Genomic DNA, 14,615 nt, shown 5'->3' with positions numbered 1-14,615 from the left:
AGCTTTCAGGCTGATAAACCAGTACAGATGATGAGTTAGCACCTTCACGTAACAATCCTCTAGCAAACAAAAGCATAAAGCCACGTGTATGAGAATGTATGCAAACAACAAATAGTCTCTGTAGATTTACAGGAAGGATGAAGACTGGGCTCGGAAGAACTGGGTGTGACTCATCTGTGCTGCAGTCTTGGGCTTTTCTTGATTCATGTCATGAAAGGGCCCTGGGCATCAGGAAGACATGATCCATTTTTCTAAGCAGTGTCTAACAAATCATAGCTGGGAAGTCCACTGCCAGGTTGGGTCAAGTCTTTTGTTAACTTTGTAGCCTGCTTTGGTACACAGTTTCAGTGTTTATGGAAAAACATGTAATTGTGTATTTGGTAAGATGCTATTAAATCAGGTTGGAAGTTTGAGGGGTATACACTACACTTGTTCTTATACCTGCTGCCCCTGTGCTTGCCATGGAAACCAAAGCTAAACACTTGAAAGTTCCTCAGCCAAGACTGACAAAGGACATGGATTTTTAGGCGGTCTGTTGTACAGTTGCAGTTTTGGGTAGATTTTCTGCTTCCAGCTGTCAGCCAAACAGAAAACTGCCTGTTCGTCACCCATACTGAAAGCTACATGGGATTTGCTCCATGGAGACAGAGCAGTGAGTCTTACTATGCCTGTTTCTTTGAGATGGTGCGTCCTAGTAGGTTGCCTTCTTCCCTGTTGTGTGTACTGTGTTTTTAAACTGGGGAAGAAGCTGCTGAATTTCATTCAGTCTATGATTCACTCAACTTAGGGACCTGTAGATATTTAGAACAGAGATAGATCTGGAGGTCCTGCTTCTCATGTGGACAGCACATCATTAGATGCTGTGGTAAGTAGAGGTGCTTTCTGTAAGGGATTTTTTTCATCAGGGCGTGAGAAGCCTATCCAAATAATAAATAATGCAGCAAAATCAGGAAAAAAGAGCAGGAGTTTGGAGTTGAATTTCCTATTCTACAACTTGGATTCAGCCTCTTGGTATGCCCCTGCTCTGTACCGTGCTGCCTTATGTAAGATGTTTGTCGCGTCAGCATCCATATAAAAGTCTATCATAGATACATTTTGTTCTTGCCCGAGTAATCTCAGATCTTGCCATGGGGATTTCTATTGCAACCTTCATGTCAAATGTTAGGGCTGCTGTATTGAACAGGTGAAGTCAAAAGGTGTGGAAGAGTGGGGGGTGATAAAAAGGGTCCTCTTAAAGTAAATTTCTATGTAATATACTCTCATTGGGACTGTATGGCCCTGTATGAGGATATCCAAATATCTTGTCTTTGTTTATGCTAATGCTAGATAGAAGGCACAAGAATTATGGCAAGACTAGAAAATAAATCCAGAAATAAAGAAGAAACTGAGATTTTTGACTACAGGATAGACTGAGGAAGACTTGAGTCTCTAAATATGTTAAAACAGGATGCTATTTCCTGTATTAGGTGTGACTGGAGAAACGCATATGGCTGGAGCTTGAGTGACAGCAAATGAGACTTAAACTAGAGCAAATTTGCCAAAGTGAATGGGGAGGGGATTTTGTCTTGTGGAACCTCTCCTGAGAGGCCTCTTAAGGCAGGCTAATGCCTGTGGGGACTGTCTTTTGCACAGCTAGTCCTGCGGGGGAAAGGGCAGGACAACGAAAAGGTGGCTGCTTTCAAGGCAGCTGGTCTGGGCCTTAATAGATGTGAGACCAAAGAAGCCTGATCTGGCCAAATCTTTATTGTTGATGGTGTTTCTGACACACATTACCTGTATGCATCAGCTGGCAGACCTGACCAGCTTACCTTTTCCCAGGGATTTTGCTAAATAGCAGTGCTTAAAATCCATGGCATAACAATATGGCTACACCTTATTTCAGGACTTCTTAATGATTATTTACTGTAATATTCCATTTTATTGGCAAAACTCCTTGTTTGTCCAGTATTTTCTAAGTAGAGGACTGTTTATCATGATTAACAGATGATTAATTGGTGGGAGAGAGAGAAGGGTAGGGGAAAGGAACATAATTGATAATATTGAGTTCATTGCTCATTGCTGGCAGGTAACTAATGGAGAACCATGGGTGTATCAGGCGATAGTAATAGCTTGGCTAGAATATGTTTCATGGAAAGCTGTTCAGCTTCACGCTAGCATATGCTGTGCTTCACAGTGAAGAATTGTTTTCTACCCCTTCCCCCTTTTGCCTTCATTCTGGAAACTCGTTTCTTTTTTTACCAAGATGGGGGATGCAGCAAAACCTGAAAATAATCCACACTTTATACAGGGCAGTCAAGTACTCCTGACTAAAACTCCTTTTTCAGGGATAGGCTTCCTATCATTCCATGGGACGTGTTCTTACTCTCCAGAGCAGAAGGTCACATTTTTGTCCTTCCTGCCTTCTTCACCATCTAGTTGCCAGGGGCTGGTGCTGTCTGATGTGGTTGCTATTATGTGTGGGCTCTAAGGAGGGTCATGGTAATCAGTTCAATCCAGGTTGACCCAAAATATGCCTCATCAGTTTGCTGGTTTATAACAGTTTATGTTTTCATCCCATCTAGGGCCTTCAACATCCAACCAACCTGACCTGAAGCTGCTCTAGTTTCATTTCTCTTTTCCTTGCAGGATTTGGCTGTTTTGTGCATTCCCCTCCTACTTTCTTCCTGTTCTCTGTAAGGACCAGAATGAAGATGACAGAACAAATTTTGATGAATCACTTGCTTATATACCACAACACTTTGCACCTTACCTCTGAATATCCCTTCCAGCCAGCCACTTAGTGCTCTTGCATCTCACAGGCCATGCATCAGGAAGGAAGGTAGACATGTCTGTGGTTAAAGGGCCAAATTCCTCATGTAGCAACATGAAGAAGACAGTTCAGTACAGCTCTGTGGTTCTGCCTCCTGTTCATACAAGGAGCTAGGCATCCTGGCTCTGCTGCCTTTTCCCAGGAAGGATGCAGGACCTGAAGTCCATCAGACTTTTCCCTTACACCTTTAACTTCCCTTAGTATTGCTTCCTGGTTTGGTAGCTGCAAGTGGAGAGAGAAGCACCAGAAGGAGCAAGGCATCATACAGACCTCCTAGTTAGGCAGGCTGTGTTTGCGCCTGGGAAGAGCCCATGTACTAAGGAGATGTTGCATTCAGTTTCAGTCACATCTGGAGAGACTGGTTTTCTCTGTCACTGAGGTTGTCAGGTACAAGTCTTTTCTTGACGAAAAACAAAGCATTGCTTTGAAAATAATCTCTGTGGTGCTAACCTTTATTTACCTACAGGTGTTTTGAGCCCCTGGGATTCTTGTTCTTATGATTTCTTTCACAGCTCCCACAAGCAAAGGTTGCCTCAATACGAAAAGAAGAAGAGAGATCCCAGTAATCATATTGCAACTTCAAGAACCCTAGGAAAGAAACCAACCATGTAAGACACTTGATTAAAACCACAAGGACTGGCAACGTGGTGCCGACAAAGCCGCTTCTCTGGAAATCCCGTGAATTTCCCGCTCTGAGCTGCTGGGCAAACCCTTCCCTGGATTCAGATTTTCACTTTTGATTCACCTTGCTTGGAAGAAACAGGTTACTGATAATAATTTTAGATGTTAGATCAGCAGCAGAATTAGCCGCTCTGCCCCAGCCCCAGCAGAACTTCTCCTGTCCTACCTCCTGTTCTACTGTGGGCTGCCTCAGTGACTCACAGGGGCACTGTAGATGCTGTGGTAAATCTGGGGCAAAGGGGTGTAGGGGCTTACTGAAACTTCTCATAATCCACACGATTGCTGACGTTTCATTGCCAGGAATGGAAGAAGGAAGTAGGGTGGTCAGGGGACCACCAGCTGGCCGGGTTATCCCTTAGCAACAACCCCGAGTAAGGTATGAGGGTTAGTGAGACCAGATCCTAACAGAGGTCCATAATGGCACCATGAGGGGTATGAGGCAGACAAAAAGCAAGGCCAGGATGCAGCTGCAGCCTGGGCATTGGCCCTCAGCATCAGTGAACCAATGGAGGGGAGCTGCAGCAAGGCAAGGTGTCCCCCACTGTTCCCTCAGGACTGCAGAGCAGCTTCACTGTGTGCTGGAGAGAAAAGCCAATCCCTGGGGCCAGGGCAGAGCTAGAGGTGGCAGCTAGCCCTGCACCCCTGTGAGTTGGTGGGAGTGTCCCCACACTGTGCTCCTTGATGTGTCTGCAGGGCTCTCCAACTTTTTGAGGACCACCTGGCTTCTCAGGGTGTCTGTTGCTTCTTTGAGCTGCTGCAGACAGGGTGACTGGAGCCCAGCAGGAATGAATTGGTTGTACAACCTTTTTCAGAGAAGCTTAACGTGAGCTTGCTTCTGTTCTTCTGTTCTGCTTGCTTCAGCCAGTCACTATCCAGTGATTCCTGGGTAGTGTTGATCTTGATAAAGACGATGGCAGGTAAGAAAAGACTGCATTGCCCAAGCTGTCCCTGATATTATAGGAAGATTCAGGAATAGACACAGGACAGGTGGGCTCCTCTGGACAGTACACCTGTAAACAGATGTCTCACCTGACTGCTTGTAGGTATCTGCCATAGTTTCTTTTTTAATCTGCTCTTTCTGTGCATTTTCCTTAAGTACTTATGCTTGCTTGGAAGGCATGTGTTCTTTAATCTCCTTTGGGGCCCTGCCTTAGAGTGAGACACTTCTCCATATAACATGTGAAAAATCACAATAGGAAGACCCTAAAGGGTTAAACTTTATCAAGTACCGAAATTCAGCAAAAATAAAATAATCTGAATGCGAAAGAGGAATCAACTTGGGGATTAGTCATTACTGAGTAGGATTTACAGAGGAGTAAAAGTAGCGTAAAAATGTAAACTAGCTTTGCATCCACCCACCATACCATGTTTGCTTGCTGAGAAACACCAAGCAAGAATCAGTAGGCACATCATCTGATATCTGCAGCAAAGGTCCATGGGTCGAAATAATCTAGCAAAAGAACGGCATCTCAGACAGCAGGTGTACATGCCTGAGCTGGAAAAGACCTACTTATAAACACAGAGCCCACTGGTCACTGGCCACCAAGGGGTACCACAGCCTTTGCCCAGGGCTCTCTTTGCAGATCTTGGTATTGCCCATGGGCCGTTTCCCAAGAGATGTTTCACAGGGACAGTTGCAATCAAAACTATTTTCCACCCAAAGCTGTACTCTAATTCCTCCTGTTGGCACCAGAAAGATCATGTACTTACCTATGGACACTTCTACAGCAATAATGAGGTTGTGGACAGATGTGCTCCCCCGTGGATGACTCCTTTCCCTCTGATACGGCCCTTTGCAGTAAGGAATGCAGATTAAACCCCCTGTGTCCCAGTTGCATTTTCCTGCCCTTTTCCGACAGCCCTCTCCCACCAAGCCCAGCCATTTCCCAACAAAAGGCAGCAGCTTTGCACATTGCCAGTTCACAAGGTTTGACACTGTGCACAAGGATGATGATTCATTTGGCAATTCTGAGGATGTATTTCATCCCTCATGGTTCAAAGACATTTTACTTTCCAGGCAAATGTAGTCTGATAAAGAGGTTTCAGTATCTTGGCTGTTCTTGGTCTACCCTGTATCTCTTCTCATAGCCTAAGTGCCTCTTCTTTTCTTCTGACAGCATCAGCACTGCTAAATCAAGCCAACCTGGCATCCTGCTTACAGCCCCAGCTTTGGGAGTCACATGAACATGAAAAAGTCCTTGTTTACATTAATCCTTCTTCACAAGTCTCATATTTCCTGAGAAAAATTCAGTATGAGAGACCCCATGCTTACAGCCTTATATGCCAAAAAAGGGGACATGAAGAAACCAGCTGCTGAATTCATCTTTTGCTAGGTTTTATATTTCTGAAGCAAGGTTATGCTTTTGTAGGACTTGAGCTCAATTAGCTTTTGAAGCTATGGTTTGTCTGCACTACTGCTTCTCTTCTTCTCCTTCCCTCCTGCTACTGCCCATAAGTCTGTTTCTTCTCCGTTTTGTCTTGCTTCCTTCCAAGCTGCCTTTTCCTCTCCTCTTTTCATGACTGGGGGCGTTTCTGCTTGCTTACCGCTACTGTATCTACCTGCATGTTTAGTGTGACAACTCTTCAGGGAAGGCGTTGGAAGGGTAAGGGAGGTCCTTCCACTTACAGACCTCGTCATTGGTGCTGCAAAAGTAAAAACCATAGTCTCTAGTAAATGTGTGAAGTTTTAGATACTTATTCCCTCTAATTTAAAAAATATAATTATGCCAAGCCATCTGTTGCTAATGTAAAAAAAGATGTAAATAGATGATACATAGTGTACGGAGTGTCACATGAGTGCTCCATCTGCTATGAGGAAAGTCACTGCTCCCCAGCAACAACACTGGGTGCTGAAGTGCAATCCAGCATTTGGAGCAGACTTAAGCTTTCCAAAGGCATAACCAGATCTGAAGGCTGACCCAAAAGAAAAGCAACTCAAACAAGTGTGATTGGTAGATCTCTGAATATCAGTCTTTCATCTCTGTTTTTCTGACAAGTAGCCGTAGTGGCTTAATTGAGGACATCATAAGTTATATCTTTATGCTCTTGTTCCAGACTCTTGGCAAGCCCAGGGATCTTGCTCTCCTTACTCATATTTCCAAGGTTTACCTGGCAGACAGGAGCCTAACAAGCTGTGTCTCTCTACCTAACAACATCAGAATGTACCCACAATGTCAGAGCAATTGGGCAATGAACTAGCAGATGAAATGCAGCTCTGAGGAACATGAAGTAGTGGGCATGAGGCAACAGAAACCCTTTCCATGGATGCTGACTGATAGACTCCTTGTCAGCTGTTGCCACTCAGAAGGAGACCCAGGAACTGCTGTGAATTATTTGGTGTGCTCAGCAGTGGCTAGAAAAGGAAATAAAAGGTTGAGAATCATGAGAGAGGTAATAAAGGTAATTTAATCCTCTTGGGCATGTGACTGGAGAATTCTCACTCTTCTTCACTGTGAGCCCTCCACCTAGTTCTGGTCTCCCTATCTCAGGATGGGTGCAGTGACAGGATAGGGCAGACTCTTGGAAGCTGGAAGTACAGCATAGTTCTCTGCAAAGGTACTAGGATCCTCAACCTGCAAAACAGAGAAGGTATGGTAGAGATCTTAAAAAAACAGGACTCTGATGGGAGATGTGACAGGAAAACCACTATTCACCTCTTCAGATGCCGCCAGGTGTGAGTGACACCACCGGGAGTTAGCAGAGAACAGTTTCTAAACTCAGCAAAAGGATAAGCTGCTTCACAAGATGCACAGTTACCCTCTGCTGACAGAACTGGCGATGTTAAGAGTTTGTACAGTTCCCAAAAGCTTCTAAACAGATCTGTAGTACCAATTCCATGAGAACTGATAAACATGGAAGCCCCAGAATGACCCTTCTTTCCAAAAGCTCTCAAATGCCTGTCAGCAGTAGGTGGAGGCAGATCTTTTATCATGCCATACTCTTTTCTGAGGTGTCTGCTGCCATCAGCCCGGGAGCTGTGTCAAATGGCTCCACAGTCTCACCAACCTTGAACAAGCAGTTCCACAGAACCCGGTATCATGTTTCCAGCTTGCAACGGATTTGGGACAAAAAGGGAGTGCAAAACAACCCTATAGGAAGCACTTTCTGTTGAGAAAACAGTCTCCATTTCTGCAGTACTTCCTTCCCAGGTTTCTCTTGGAGGGGCTCAGCAGTGGCTGATGGTAGATGCCTTTGAAGAGCAGGCTTTTCCCCTGAGGGCACAGCCCCTACGTGAAGCCCAGAGATGGGGAGAAAGGCAACAACACAGAGAGCAGGGCAGGTCATGGTGGCTGGCCCTTACACTGAGGCTACCTACCCTGTGGTCTCCCACTGCCCACAACAGTTACTGAAGGGAAGAAACATTATCCAGGGATGGAGGGTGAGCCATTCCTCAGGGACATAAATGAGCACTCCTCTTTCTTTTCGTCTGTTGGAGTGTATCATCCAGCACCTCTTAATTTCCAAAGAGGCCAGGAGGGTTCCCTTGAGGGGCACAGCAGTACATGAGCAGTTTTTCACCTCTGAACATGAAGGTGATGTCTCAACATGGATTTTCACAGCAAAAAGATGAGTGGAAGAAAACTGAAGAGAAACCATCCAAAGTCTTCTGGGAGAGGGACAGTGGTGTGAAAGGGGATGCCCTTTTGATATCTTTGTCAGGAGCCAGGGCTTCTTGCTCCAGTAATGCTGGGGAAGACACAGTTACATCAAAACACCCACTTCTAGGGCCAAGGCAGCTGTTACCACCAGGATGAAGCCTTCCCTGTGCTACAAAATCTGTCTGAGAAAGCAGGATACATGTGGGTTTTGTAAACAGCAAAATCAGGTACAAAAAAAAAAAGAATGTCACCTTCTTAGCACCAACCCAAACATCTGTCTGGTCCAGACAGAGCCTGAGTTTTGCTATTGCTCATAATAAAGCATCACAAAACATATTTTCTGCCTTTTAAAATCTGATTCCTTGAACATAGGGGGCTCTAATTCTGCCTTTGGTAGGAAGGTCATGATCTGCTCTTGCATCTTAATCTTTCATCCCTACCAGGTAACAAAGGTTCTCAGTTGAGTGGATCATGAAAAACCTAATGCCACAGATCCAGCAGGAGGTAAATGCAGTTTGACCATGCAAACTGTAAGGTTTGGAAGTTCAAGATGGGATCAGGAGCTAGTGCCAGCTGTGTTCGCCCCCCACCCCAACCTCCCCAGCCAAAGCTCAGATGAGCAGGTCCTTCTGCAGATGTGGAGCAAGAAAGCACAGGAAAGTCTTTAATCTCCCTGTCTCTGCCTGGAAAGCTGCTTTTCAGAGGTACAAGCCAGCAAAAGGACAAGCCAGCAGAAGGACAAGCCAACAGAGGAGAGGCAGGTGAGCCACCAGTGATCAGAGAGCATTTAGGCACATGCAGGACTGGCTGTAACAGGCCCCCTCTTGTTTTTCACCTTTTATAGCTTCTTGAGAGGCCTGAATGGCCCTGACTTTGCATTTATGTCCTTTGCACTGCTGAGCAAACAAGCAGGGCCTTGTCTCCACCAGACTCCTCCACCCTTTGTTGGCTGCCTTTCAGTTTTCTGCCTTAGTGCATTGCAGGCAAATATTTGCACTGTGGTCTCAGACACTACCTCACTCCTGTTTGCCCAGGTTCTCACTTCAGTGCCTTGAACATTGTGCTTACTCCACCCACACCCTAGGGTGACCAAGTCACAAGGACACAGGCTTTGTGTGCACTGCTGTCCTTTGTGTCCTCCTTCCCTGGTACTGGCAAACCTGAAGGTCAGAGATGTCCAGGTTGCCAAACCCACCTGTAGCCTTTACAAGTGTGTCCTTGCTGGGGAGTGTAGCAGCCATGCCCAGCCCACCAGTAAGCACCAGCAGGTGAAGAGAGGGGGCAGATACCAGGCCTGGTTTTCGTGAACCTCTGTGTAAATGCTAAGCCCCTGTGTCTAAGTTTGCAGTGACTACAGTCTGCTGCATGCCCAGATGCATGGAGGCTTGGAAGTTCACTTTTTCACCCACCTTCAGGTGCCTTGCAAGCAGAGCAGTCACTTGGGAGGGCTACATTTAATTATGTGTGTAGTCTTTTTCCATTGGGCTGTGTTCCCAAAAGGACATGCAAGCCGCATAAAATTATTGGTTGTGACCATGGGGAGTGTTTAATGCTGTGCATGAAACAGCCTAGGTCTCCTTGCTAGGCAAAATTGTCCAGTTAAGGCAGCTGCGGGTTCATCCTTGCGGTGATTCTCTCAGTGGTGTGCCTAGTTTGGCCGGGTATCACATACATCCTCTGGGAGAGCCCTGACTTAGACCTCAAGGAGCAAGAGTAAAATAAAGTTCCCTATTCTGTTCTGTTCTCTTTACTTTTTTTTTCACCTCTCCTAAGCTCACAGCCTGAAAAGCTCAAAAGTGCTGCCAGACTGTTTGTGTTACACTGCAACGAGGCAGTGCTCTTTATGTGTCCTGGGGGCAAAGATGGCCCGTTATGCATCTGGAGAGGTTTAGGCAGGACTAACACCAGTGCTCACATAGATCATGAGGATGGTTAGAGTGAAGCAGCACCTTTGCAGAAGGCCCACATGGTTTTAATTTGGGAGGTACCAGGGAAGAGCCACACACCGAAGGTGAGGCTCCAGCTGTTGTACCAGTCCCAAGCCAGATGGACACGTTCTGCTGCAGGGTGCCTGCTCCGGGGAGGCGGTGCTGCTGCTGCAGTGCCGTGGAGCAGTCAGAAACAGCACAAGGAGTAAATATGACACACTAGCCCTGCTGCTAGCATCGCTGTGACCAGCTCCAACAGCAGTGGATCTATCCAAGAAGGAGGGATTTGCCTTCCTGGAGCTTCTTTTGAGGCTGGTGTATGCAAAAAGGAATCAAAGTATGTGGTTTTAATAAAGCAACACCAGCATAAAATTTGACAAGTTCCTCTGTTCAAGCAATTTGTCCTTTCTAGCCAGAACATTCACTTCACACAAAGTCAATGAAGGAAAATAGAAAGTCTCTCCTGGTTTTGGCTGTCAAAACTCAAGCAGCATTGCTAATTTTGAAAGTAGAAGGGAAAGGCAGTGAGGTCAGGACGCAGTTGCCCATTGATCCCAGCTGCATGGCACAAGGCAGACACTCCCCTGGGCCTCACTTTGCAAGTCTGTCATTTCCAGAAACGACAATGAGTCACATTTGCCCCATGTGTCATTTAAAGAAATTGAAAGAATTAACTGGTAAGGCACTGGGAAAAGCCTGGTGTGAGTCATGCTTTCAAAGCCATAGCTGCACAGGAACAGGAAAGCCCACATGGCTGTTCCCAAACTGCAGCCCATGGGCAAATATGCCCCTTAAAATCTCCAGAATCTGCAGTCAGTGAGACTCTAGCACCTTCAGAAGGGCAAGAGGTGATCCAAGGGGTATATTGAGGGTTCAAGGTGTTCAGTGGCATAATGAGATGTCCAGTCATTTGCACAGCTGGTTTTGGCTTGAGTTTGTCTTTACCCACAGTGTGTGCTCTCAGGTGGCCTGGAAACAGGCTTCAGAATAGTCAGTAAGAGAGTATTTTGTCCAACACCCACTATAAAGAGATGCACTGGAACAGAGACATTATAGGTGAGAAGGGAGAGCTGTTAATTTCCTGAGATCAACCAAGCTGGCCAGCACCTGGAGTTAAATCTCCATCACTCCTCAAAAGGCTACAGTGATGAGAGAAAGATAGTGGAATACATTCCTTTCCAGTCAACTCTTACTTAATCTGCAAATGCTGGAGAGCCTTGGCCTGTGGCAAAACAGAAGAGGTAATCTGGCACCTCTGTTGAGCTTTCTAAATTACCTTCGAGTTGTGGATTTTCTAAAGCGTGTTTTGGAGAACAGCAACAAGTCTCCCCATGCTGGTGTTTTGCCCCAAAGTATTTACATTAGTGTCAATTTCGTGTAATTTTCTGTCTGGTATTTTCCTTCATTTTCTCCCCTATTTAAGCCTGTTAAATACAGAACCCAGAAAGAAGGGAGATTCAAGATCTCCTTAAAACTAAGGGGCAAATCCACAAAGCCCACACAGTTTTTAAGGCCACATTCTTGCTGTGGCTTTACCCTAGCCCTGCCCAGCACAGGGAAGCAAGGCTGTGCTGAGCCTGCAGGCTCACGACACTCACCGTAGGCAGAGGCTCCCTCTCTTCTACAGCTGCATTTGTCAGTCAGTTTATTGATTCACTGACCTTAGATTTTCTGCTTTTGTACGTTAGCAGGTGAAACTGTGGAGGATAACATAGTATGCTCTCTCTCTGTCCTTCTACTTCCAGGAGGCAGTATTCAGTTTGCTGCACAGCAAAGTGCCTACACACACACCTGGGCAGGGAAGGCAAAGAGAGAGGGAGGGGAGCTGGGAAGGCTGCCAGCTGCAGCCTGAGGGAGCAGATGGAGATGCAGTGTTAGGGTTAGAGAAATGCAGTGAGTGGGAGGCACCAAAGGAGAGCTCAGGAATAGAGAAAGGATGGAAACAGGGTGGAAAGGAAGAAAAAGTTCTCTTTGCAACTGTCTATAAGCACCAGGAATTCCAGAGCATCAGGAGGTTTTATTTGGTTTACACGCAAGGTTCTGGTAACGGGGCACTACAGAGATGGGTTCTGTGAGAAGCTACCAGAAACCTCTCCCACATCTGACAGAGCCAATGCCAGATGGTCCCAGGATGGACCCACTGCTTCCCAAGGCCAAGCTACTCAGAGTTGATAGTAATAACTCTGTGATAACATCTTTAAACAGGAAAAAAAGTTATTGTGAGGCATTAATTGTGGCCGGAGAAGAGAGGAGTGAGAATATGTGAGAGAAACAACTATGCAGACACCGAGGTCAGTGGAGAAGGAGAGGGAGGAGGTGCTCCAGGTGCCAGGACTGAGATTCCCTACGTTGGAACTGGTGGGTGCCTGAGAGGAGGCTGTGACCCCATGGGAGGCCTGTGCTGGAGCAGGGTCCTGGCAGGGCCCTGCAGACCCATGGAGAGAAGAGCCCACACTGGAGCAGGATTCTAGTAGAACTTGTGACCCTGTGGAGGACCCACAGTGGAGCAGGGGAAGGACTCCTTTCCCTAACAAGAAAGCAGCAGGAGCAAAAAAACATATCAGGAACTCACCATAACCCCATTTCTCATCTCCCTGCACCACCTGTGGGAGGAGGGAGAGAATTGGGAACAAAGTTTGGCCTGGGAAGGAAGGAGGGGTAGGGAGAAGGTGTTTTTAGGATTTGTTTTACGTATTATCCTGCTCTGATTTTGACTGGTAATAAATTCAACCCAAGTAAAGTCTGTTTTGCCCATGATGGTAAGCAGTGAGTGACCTCTCCCTGTCGCTACCTGAGCTCCTGAGCCTTTCGTTTTATTTTCTCTCCCCTGTCCAACTGTGGGGGGAAGTTATAGAGCAATTTTGGTGGGCGCCTGGCATCCAGTCAGGGCCAACCCACCACAGAGGCCCAGCTGTTCGATGCGGAATAGAGTAATGCAGGGGCATGGATATTCCACCATAGAGCACAGGCCATGGGTAGCTGGAAACCTCCTTCAGAAGTAACATCTGCTTAAGGTCTCTCAAGCAGATGTAATAGTTGCAGCCAAAAACCCATTTCATATTCCTTTCAGGTGGGCCCTATTGCTCAGGGCCATGGATGATTGAGCTGTTTGATGTCCTGCTCCCTATGAAAAAACTGGACCTGTTCTACCAGATCCAAAGGAAAAAACTTGTTTGATTAAAGGAAACAAACACACAAAAAATGACCAAGAAAATAAGCAAAGGATGAACATTCAACCCCAGACATAGCTACCTCAGGTAATGTGTTCAGAGCTGCTGCTGTGTTGTAGGTTATGTGATGCTGTGGCTACAGGTGCACAGGAACTGCCAGGTCAGAGCAGAGCAGTAGCCCTTTCAGCTCATACGTATGGCTCAGAGAATGACTCCACAGGTTACTAAAAGCTACAAGGTGATGGTTAGGAATTATGTGCTCTGGCTGCCCTATTTGTCTTCTCCTGCATCTCCTGTTCTGGGTTGCTGGATAGCTGAAGAATGAGCTTTGAGACACCCTCCAGAATCCAACCATTACGATGCATCACACACAGTAGTCATATCATGGGACATGACAGGTATCCAGGGATCTGTGACTGGCCTTTGCAACTTGGAATCTCAGGAATCAGGCCTCCAGCCCTGCCCTACTCACCGACCATGGGCTGACATCCATCCAACCACCTCCCTGAATTTATGAATCCATCAGTTACAGTCATTAACTCTCCACCTGCCTTGCAGCTGGGTCTTTCTGGGACTGACATTTGAGAGTTGTAGCAAGAATGATGAAGACATGAATTTCAGATTTGGCAGAATGGCTCAGATGATGAAACATCTGCCCAAATCTTGTAATTTGCACTTCCTGACCTAATTTACAGTTGGTGGGGGGAAACCCAATGCAACTTGCATGTCATATCTTCCACATTGCTATGTCACACCAGAGAAAAGGAAAACTTAGAAATTACTTTAGCGCAGCCAGCTACAGATGAAATAGAAAGTAACCCGCTCACATCACGACAAGTGAGAGAAGTTCACAGCTATTTTGTGTCACCTACTATTTGACTTCTGGCAACTGATGCAACTGCCAGATCTACCTGAATGGCCTGTGCCAGAACCTCAGCCACCCAGGCTGAAGGAACAGAAATAACAGGCTGCAAGAGAACCAATGGGCCTTTGCCTCCCTTAGTCTGGAAGATGTGCAGGGACGAGGAACAAATTATGAGTTGCCGTTCTGTGTGGTTTTGGAAGTTGTGCAAGGGCCATGCCTGTTTCCCTCTTGCAAGGATCCCCGAGAGAGAGGCAGAAGAAAGGGAAATTCTCGGAAGAAAAAAAAAAAAAAACCTGAACACAATCCTGCAGGTTATTCAACCAATGGGAAGCACCCACTTTCATTCCACACCCTCTGGATAATAAAGCACAATCAGTCTCAACTGTCTCCTTCCTGAGCACTTCTGAAGGCACCATTCTGAGGCACTCAAAGTCAGAGAAACTCAAACCTTAAAGAGAACAAGCAGACTGGTTCTTATATCACATATGCTAAACACTTTTCCATAGAACCATGCTCTGAAGTTCCAATTGACATAGAAAATTAACAATACGCTCAAACATCTAT

Source organism: Corvus moneduloides, chromosome Z, assembly GCF_009650955.1.
Source record: "Corvus moneduloides isolate bCorMon1 chromosome Z, bCorMon1.pri, whole genome shotgun sequence".
Lineage (NCBI taxonomy): Eukaryota > Metazoa > Chordata > Aves > Passeriformes > Corvidae > Corvus > Corvus moneduloides.
This window is presented reverse-complemented; position numbering follows the sequence as displayed.